The sequence below is a fragment of the Arachis hypogaea genome, chromosome 5 (genome assembly GCF_003086295.3).
Source record: "Arachis hypogaea cultivar Tifrunner chromosome 5, arahy.Tifrunner.gnm2.J5K5, whole genome shotgun sequence".
Classification (NCBI taxonomy): Eukaryota; Viridiplantae; Streptophyta; class Magnoliopsida; order Fabales; family Fabaceae; genus Arachis; species Arachis hypogaea.
Window position 1 is genome coordinate 28771059 of NC_092040.1, and position 8315 is coordinate 28779373.

The window sequence follows — 8315 nt, forward strand, 5'->3', positions numbered from 1 at the left end:
AAGCGTATGAAGACGCCTTCCCTTCCGTCTCTCTGCTTTCCTACTGCCTTCATCCAATTCTTCTTACTCCTTTCCATGGCAAGCTCGTGTAGGGTTTCACTGTTGTCAGCAGCTACCTCCCATCCTCGCAGTGAAAACTAATGCTCATACACTCTGTCACAGTGCGGCTAATCACCGGTTTGGTTCCCTCCCCTACCGGAATAGAATCACTCTTTTGCGTCTGTCACTAACGCCCAGTAGGTTACAGGTTTGAAGCACGTCACAGTCATTCAATCATTGAATCCTACTCAGAATACCACAGACAAGGTTTAGACCTTCCGGATTCTCTTGAATGCCGCCATCAGGTCCTGCCTATACCACGAAGACTCTGATCTCACGGAATGGTTGGCTCGTTTGTCAGGCGAGCACTCGGTTGTCAGGCGATCAACCATGCATCGTGCAATCAGGAATCCAAGAGATATTCACCAAGCCTCAAATGCTTGTAGAACAAGAGTGGTTGTCAGTCACTTTGTTCATGAGTGAGAATGGTGATGGGCGTCAATCATCACCTTCATCAAGTTGAAGAACAAGTGATATCTTGGAACAAGAACAAGCGGAATTGAATTGAAGAACAATAGTAATTGCATTAATACTCGAGGTACAGCAGAGCTCCACACCTTAATCTATGGTGTGTAGAAGCTCCACCGTTGAAAATACATAAGCATAAGGTCTAGGCATGGCCGAATGGCCAGCCTCCCAATGATCTAAGAACTAGATGTCCAAAGATGAAAAATACAATAGCAAAAGGTCCTACTTATAGAAACTAGTAGCCTAAGGTGTACAAAGATGAGTAAATGACATAAAAATCCACTTCCGGGCCCACTTGGTGTGTGCTTGGGCTGAGCAATGAAGCATTTTCGTGTAGAGACTCTTCTTGGAGTTAAACGCCAGCTTTTATGCCAGTTTGGGCGTTTAACTCCCATTTGGGTGCCAGTTCCAGCGTTTAACGCTGGAATTTCTTGAGGTGACTTTGAACGCCGGTTTGGGCCATCAAATCTTGGCCAAAGTATGGACTATCATATATTTCTGGAAAGCCCAGGATGTCTACTTTCCAACGCCGTTGAGAGCGCGCCAATTGGGCCTCTGTAGCTCCAGAAAATCCGCTTCGAGTGCAGGGAGGTTAGAATCCAACAGCATCTGCAGTCCTTTTCAGTCTCTAAATCAGATTTTTGCTCAGGTCCCTCAATTTCAGCCAGAAAATACATGAAATCACAGAAAAACACACAAACTCATAGTAAAGTCCAGAAAAGTGAATTTTAACTAAAAACTAATAAAAATATACTAAAAACTAACTATATCATACTAAAAACATACTAAAAACAATGCCAAAAAGCATACAAATTATCCGCTCATCACCTTTCCTACAGACTTTGTGGTGCTGGAAATGGAGGAGCACAAGAGTGCAACTCTCATTCTAGGAAGACCTTTCCTAGCAACTGGCCGAACCCTCATTGATGTCCAAAAAGGGGAAGTAACCTTGAGAGTCAATGAGGAGGAGTTCAAGTTGAATGTTGTCAAAGCCATGCAACATCCAGACACCCCAAATGACTGCATGAGTGTTGATCTTATGGACTCTCTGGTAAGAGAGGTCAATATGGCTGAGAGTCTCGAATCAGAGCTAGAGGACATCTTTAAAGATGTTCAGCCTGATTTGGAGGAATCAGAGAAGATAATAGAACCTCTGAAAATCCCTCAAGAAGAGGAGAAACCTCCAAAACCTGAGCTCAAACCATTACCACCATCCCTGAAATATGCATTTCTGGGAGAAGGTGATACCTTTCCTGTAATTATAAGCTCTACCTTAGAGCCACAGGAAGAGGAAGCACTAATTCAAGTGTTAAGGACACACAAGACAGCTCTTGGGTGGTCCATCAGTGATCTTAAGGGCATTAGCCCAGCCAGATGCATGCACAAGATCTTACTGGAGGATGACGCCAAACCAGTGGTCCAACCACAAAGGCGGCTGAATCCAGCTATGAAAGAAGTGGTGCAGAAAGAGGTCACTAAATTACTAGAGGCTGGGATTATTTATCCTATTTCTGACAGCCCCTGGGTAAGCCCTGTCCAAGTCGTCCCTAAGAAGGGAGGCATGACAGTAATTCATAATGAAAAAAATGAACTAGTTCCTACAAGGACAGTTACAGGGTGGCGTATGTGCATTGATTACAGAAGGCTCAATACAGCCACCAGAAAGGATCATTTTCCTTTACCATTCATAGACCAGATGCTAGAAAGACTAGCAGGTCATGAATACTACTGCTTCCTGGATGGATATTCAGGTTATAATCAAATTGCAGTAGATCCCCAGGATCAGGAGAAAACGGCATTCACATGCCCATCTGGAGTATTTGCATACAGAAGGATGCCATTTGGCCTGTGCAATGCACCTGCAACCTTTCAGAGGTGCATGCTCTCAATTTTCTCTGATATGGTGGAAAAATTCCTGGAAGTCTTCATGGATGACTTTTCAGTATTTGGAGACTCATTCAGCTCCTGCCTTAACCATTTAGCACTTGTTCTGAAAAGATGCCAAGAGACCAACCTGGTTTTAAACTGGGAAAAATGTCACTTTATGGTGACTGAAGGAATTGTCCTTGGGCACAAAATTTCGAACAAGGGGATAGAGGTGGACCAAGCTAAGGTAGAAGTAATTGAAAAATTACCACCACCTACTAATGTTAAGGCAATCAGAAGCTTTCTGGGGCATGCAGGATTTTATAGGAGGTTTATAAAGGATTTTTCAAAAATCGCCAAACCTCTGAGCAACCTGCTAGCTGCAGACACGCCATTTATCTTTGATAAAGAGTGTCTGCAGGCATTTGAGACTCTGAAAGCTAAATTGGTTACTGCACCAATCATCTCTGCACCAGACTGGACATTACCATTTGAATTGATGTGTGATGCCAGTGACCATGCCATTGGTGTAGTGTTGGGACAAAGGCATGACAAGCTTCTGCACGTCATTTACTATGCCAGCCGTGTTCTAAATGATGCACAGAAGAATTACACAACCACAGAAAAAGAGCTACTAGCAGTGGTTTACGCCATTGACAAATTCAGATCCTATTTAGTAGGATCAAAAGTGATTGTGTACACTGATCATGCTGCTCTTAAATATCTACTCACAAAGCAGGATTCAAAACCCAGACTCATCAGATGGGTGTTGCTTCTGCAAGAGTTTGATATAGAAATAAGAGACAGAAAAGGGACAGAGAATCAAGTGGCAGATCACCTGTCCCGAATAGAACCAGTGAAAGGGGCGTCCCTCCCTCTCACTGAGATCTCTGAAACCTTTCCGGATGAGCAACTGTTTGCCATCCAGGAAGTGCCATGGTTTGCAGACATTGCAAACTACAAGGCAGTGAGATTCATACCCAAAGAGTATAGTAGGGTGCAATCAAAAAAATTAATCACAGATGCAAAGTACTATCTTTGGGATGAACCATATCTCTTCAAGAGATGTGCAGACGGAGTAATCCGTAGATGTGTGCCTAAAGAGGAAGCACAGAAGATCCTTTGGCATTGCCATGGATCACAGTATGGAGGACATTTTGGAAGTGAGCGAACAGCCACAAGAGTCCTCCAAAGTGGCTTCTACTGGCCTACTCTCTATAAAGATTCCCGAGCGTTTGTGCTTAATTGTGACAGTTGCCAGAGATCAGGAAACCTACCTCACAGTTATGCCATGCCTCAACAAGGAATCTTGGAGATTGAGTTGTTTGATGTATGGGGGATTGACTTCATGGGACCTTTCCCACCCTCATACTCAAACACTTATATTCTGGTGGCAGTGGATTATGTATCCAAATGGGTGGAGGCTATTGCAACACCCACTAATGACACTAAAACAGTGTTAAAATTCCTCCAGAAACATATCTTCAGCAGATTTGGTATCCCTAGAGTGTTAATCAGTGATGGGGGCACTCATTTCTGTAATAAACAACTTTACTCTGGTCTGGTGCGTTATGGAGTCAACCACAGGGTAGCTACTCCATATCACCCACAAACTAATGGACAAGCTGAAGTCTCAAATAGAGAACTTAAAAGAATCCTGGAACGGACTGTAATTAACCGTAGAAAGGATTGGGCAAGAAGCTTGGATGATGCTCTGTGGGCATACAGAACAGCATTCAAGACCCCCATAGGGACCTCTCCATACCAGCTTGTGTATGGAAAGGCATGTCACTTGCCAGTGGAACTGGAACACAAGGCCTACTGGGCAACCAGATTCCTGAACCTTGATGCCAAGTTAGCTGGAGAAAGACGATTGCTCCAGTTAAATGAGCTAGAGGAATTTAGACTCAATGCTTTTGAGAATGCAAAAATTTACAAGGAAAAAGCAAAAAGATGGCATGATAAGAAATTTTCATCCAGAGTCTTTGAGCCAGGGCAGAAAGTTCTGCTATTTAATTCTAGGCTCAAATTATTCCCCGGGAAATTAAAATCCCGGTGGAGAGGTCCATATGTAATTACAAGTGTATCACCATATGGATACGTAGAGCTTCAGGATAATGAATCTAACAAAAAGTTCATTGTTAATGGACAGAGAGTTAAACATTATCTTGAAGGCAATTTTGAGCAAGAATGCTCAAAACTGAGACTTGATTAAAAGCTCAGTAATAGTCCAGCTAATGACATTAAAGAAGCGCTTGCTGGGAGGCAACCCAGCCAATCACAAAATTTAATTTTATTCGTTAAAGTTTTACAGGTAGATGCTACAGTATCTTCAAAAGGTGAAATAGCAATTGGTTGAAGTCATAGAGTTACAGGGAAATTTGGAAGCTCACTGGCGTGAAAAAGCCAGTAAGAAACATTTTGGGCGTTGAACGCCCAAAAGAAGCACCCACTGGGCGTTCAACGCCAGTAAGGGTAGCCATCTGGGCGTTAAACGCCAGAAAGGAGCATCTTCTGGGCGTTAAACGCCAGAAAGATGCACCTTCTGGGCGTTTAACGCCAATCTGCTAGCATTCTGGGCGTTTAGAAAAACGCCCAGTAACGAAGGACTTCCTGGCGTTCAACGCCAGAAAGAAGCACCACATGGGCGTTGAACGCCCAGGAGAAGCAACATTTGGGCGTTAAACGCCCAAACCATGCACCATATGGGCGTTTAACGCCAGGATGGTGGGAGGAGGTACAATTTCATTTTTTTCAAAATTTTTATGTTTCAATTCATGATTTCTTGCATAAACATATTTTAAATTATCACTTTCAATTCCAAATGTTTTTATCCTAATTTCTAAAATCCCTTTTTCAAAAATATTAAATATACCTTGGTCCATAAAGCCAAATGGCTTTCCAATTCAATCCATCATCTTTTCAAATTTGTTTCCAACACATCAATAATTCCTTTTAAAAATCCTTTTCAAAATTAAATTTCAAATTTATCTCTTAAATTATGCTTCATATCTTTTCCTTTCTAAAATTATATCTTTTACTCATCATATCTTTTGAATTTTGAAATTGCCTCTCCCTCTATTCCTCTCCTGTCCTTTCTTTTGCTTGAGGACAAGCAAACCTCTAAGTTTGGTGTGAGTTGCCATGATCACTGAGCTAAAACTCATCAAGATCATGGCACCCAAGGGAACAAGAAGAACAAGGATGTGAACTTAAAGGAGCTGAAGCGTCAAAAATTAATTCTTGAAGGCACCCCACAGACTAGAGGAACATCCACTTGCCAAGACACAGGTCGTTGAGTTCTAATCTTTGCCTTAACTCTGTGATAACTGTTCTTATTAGAAATTTACCTTAGAAGTTATATATTAGTAGTAGTAATTAGTATCTCTACTTTGATTTTAATTCCAATTAAGTTATAATTTATTTTTCTCATCATCATTAAACATGAATAAAATAGTAGATTTTTAGAATAAAGAGGCAATATTTTTTCGAGTTCTTAATAAGAAAAATTCTAATTAATTATATGTGGTGGCAATACTTTTTGTCTTCTGAATGAATGCTTGAACAGTGCATATTTTTGATATTGAATTTTATGAATGTTAAAATTGTTGGCTCCTGAAAGAATGATGAACAAGAGAAATGTTATTGATGATCTGAAAAATCATGAAAGTGATTCTTGAAGCAAGAAAAAGCAGTGAAAAAGCAAAAGCTTGTGCGAAAAAAAAGGGGGAATAAAATAGAAAGAAAAAGAAAAAGCAAGCAGAAAAAGCCAATAGCCCTTAAAACCAAAAGGCAGGGGTAAAAAGGATCCAAGGCTTTGAGCATCAATGGATAGGAGGGCCCAAGGAAATAAATCCAGGCCTAAGCGGCTAAATCAAGATGTCCCTAACCATGTGCTTGTGGCATGCAGGTCCAAGTGAAAAGCTTGAGACTGAGTGGTTAAAGTCGTGATCCAAAGCAAAAAGAGTGTGCTTAAGAACTCTGGACACCTCTAATTGGCGACTTTAGCAAAGCTGAGTCACAATCTGAAAAGGTTCACCCAGTTATGTGTCTGTGGCATTTATGTATCCGGTGGTAATACTGGAAAACAAAATGCTTAGGGCCACGGCCAAGACTCAATAAGTAGCTGTGTTCAAGAATCAACATACTAAACTAGGAGAGTCAACAACACTATCTGAATTCTGAGTTCCTATAGATGCCAACCATTCTGAATTTCAAAGGATAAAGTGAGATGCCAAAACTATTCAGAGGCAAAAAGCTACAAGCCCCGCTCATCTAATAAGAATCTGAGCTTCACTTAAAACTCTGAGATATTATTGCTTCTTAATTTCTTTTCATCCTATTTTATTTATCTAGTTGCTTGAGGACAAGCAACAGTTTAAGTTTGGTGTTGTGATGAGCGGATATTTTATACGCTTTTTGGGGGTAATTTCATGTAGATTTTAGTATGTTTTAATTAATTTTTAGTAGAATATTATTAGTTTTTAGGCAAAAATCATATTTCTGGACTTTACTATGAGTTTGTGTGTTTTTCTGTGATTTCAGGTATTTTCTGGCTGAAATTGAGGGAGCTGAGCAAAAATCCGAGTTAGGCTGAAAAAGGACTGCTGATGCTGTTGGATCCTGACCTCCCTGCACTCGAGATGGATTTTTTGGAGCTACAGGAGTCCAATTGACGCGCTCTCAACGGCGTTGGAAAGTAGACATCCAGGGCTTTCCCGCAATATATAATAGTCCATACTTTGCACGAGGATAGACGACGTAACTTGGCGTTGAACGCCAAGTTCATGCTGCTGTCTGGAGTTAAACGCCAGAAAAACGTCATAATCCGGAGTTGAACGCCCAAAACACGTCATAACCTGGAGTTTAACGCCAAGAAAGGCCTCAACTCGTGGATAGCTTTAATCTCAGCCCCAGCACACACCAAGTGGGCCCCAGAAGTGGATTTCTGCACCAATTATCTTAGTTTACTCATATTCTGTAAACCTAGGTTACTAGTTTACTATTTAAACTACTTTTAGAGATTATTCTTGTACCTCATGACATTTTCAGATCTAAATTACATACTTTGTGACGGCATGAGTCTCTAAACTCCATTGTTGGGGGTGAGGAGCTCTGCAGCGTCTCGATGATTTAATACAATTCCTTTGTTTTCCATTCAAACACGCTTGTTCTTATCTAAGATGTTTATTCGCGCTTAATTGTGAAGAAGGTGATGATCCGTGACACTCATCACCTTCCTCAATCCATGAACGTGTGCCTGACAACCACCTCCGTTCTACATCAGATTGAATGAATATCTCTTAGATTCCCCAACAGAATCTTCGTGGTATAAGCCGGATTGATGGCGGCATTCATGAGAATCCGGAAAGTCTAAACCTTGTCTGTGGTATTCCGAGTAGGATTCCGGGATTGAATGACTGTGACGTGCTTCAAACTCCTGAGGGCTGGGCGTTAGTGACAGACGCAAAAGAATCAATGGATTCTATTCCAACCTGATTGAGAACCGACAGATGATTAGCCGTGCTGTGACAGAGCATAGGAACGTTTTCACTGAGAGGATGGGAAGTAGCCACTGACAACGGTGACACCCTACATAGAGCTTGCCATGGAAGGAACTTGCGTCTGAGAAGAGGATTTCAAGGAAGAGTTGAAGCTCAAAGGACAAAGCATCTCCAAAACTCCAACATATCTCCCATTACTGCACAACAAGTAACGCTATTACTCTCTATTATTTTAACTTACAATTTTAAGTAGTTTGTAGTTTGGCTTTTTACAAATAAATCCAATTAACTTTATTAGCCTCCTGACTAAGATCAATAAAATAACATTGATTGCTTCAAGCCAATAATCTCCGTGGGATCGACCCTTACTCACGTAAG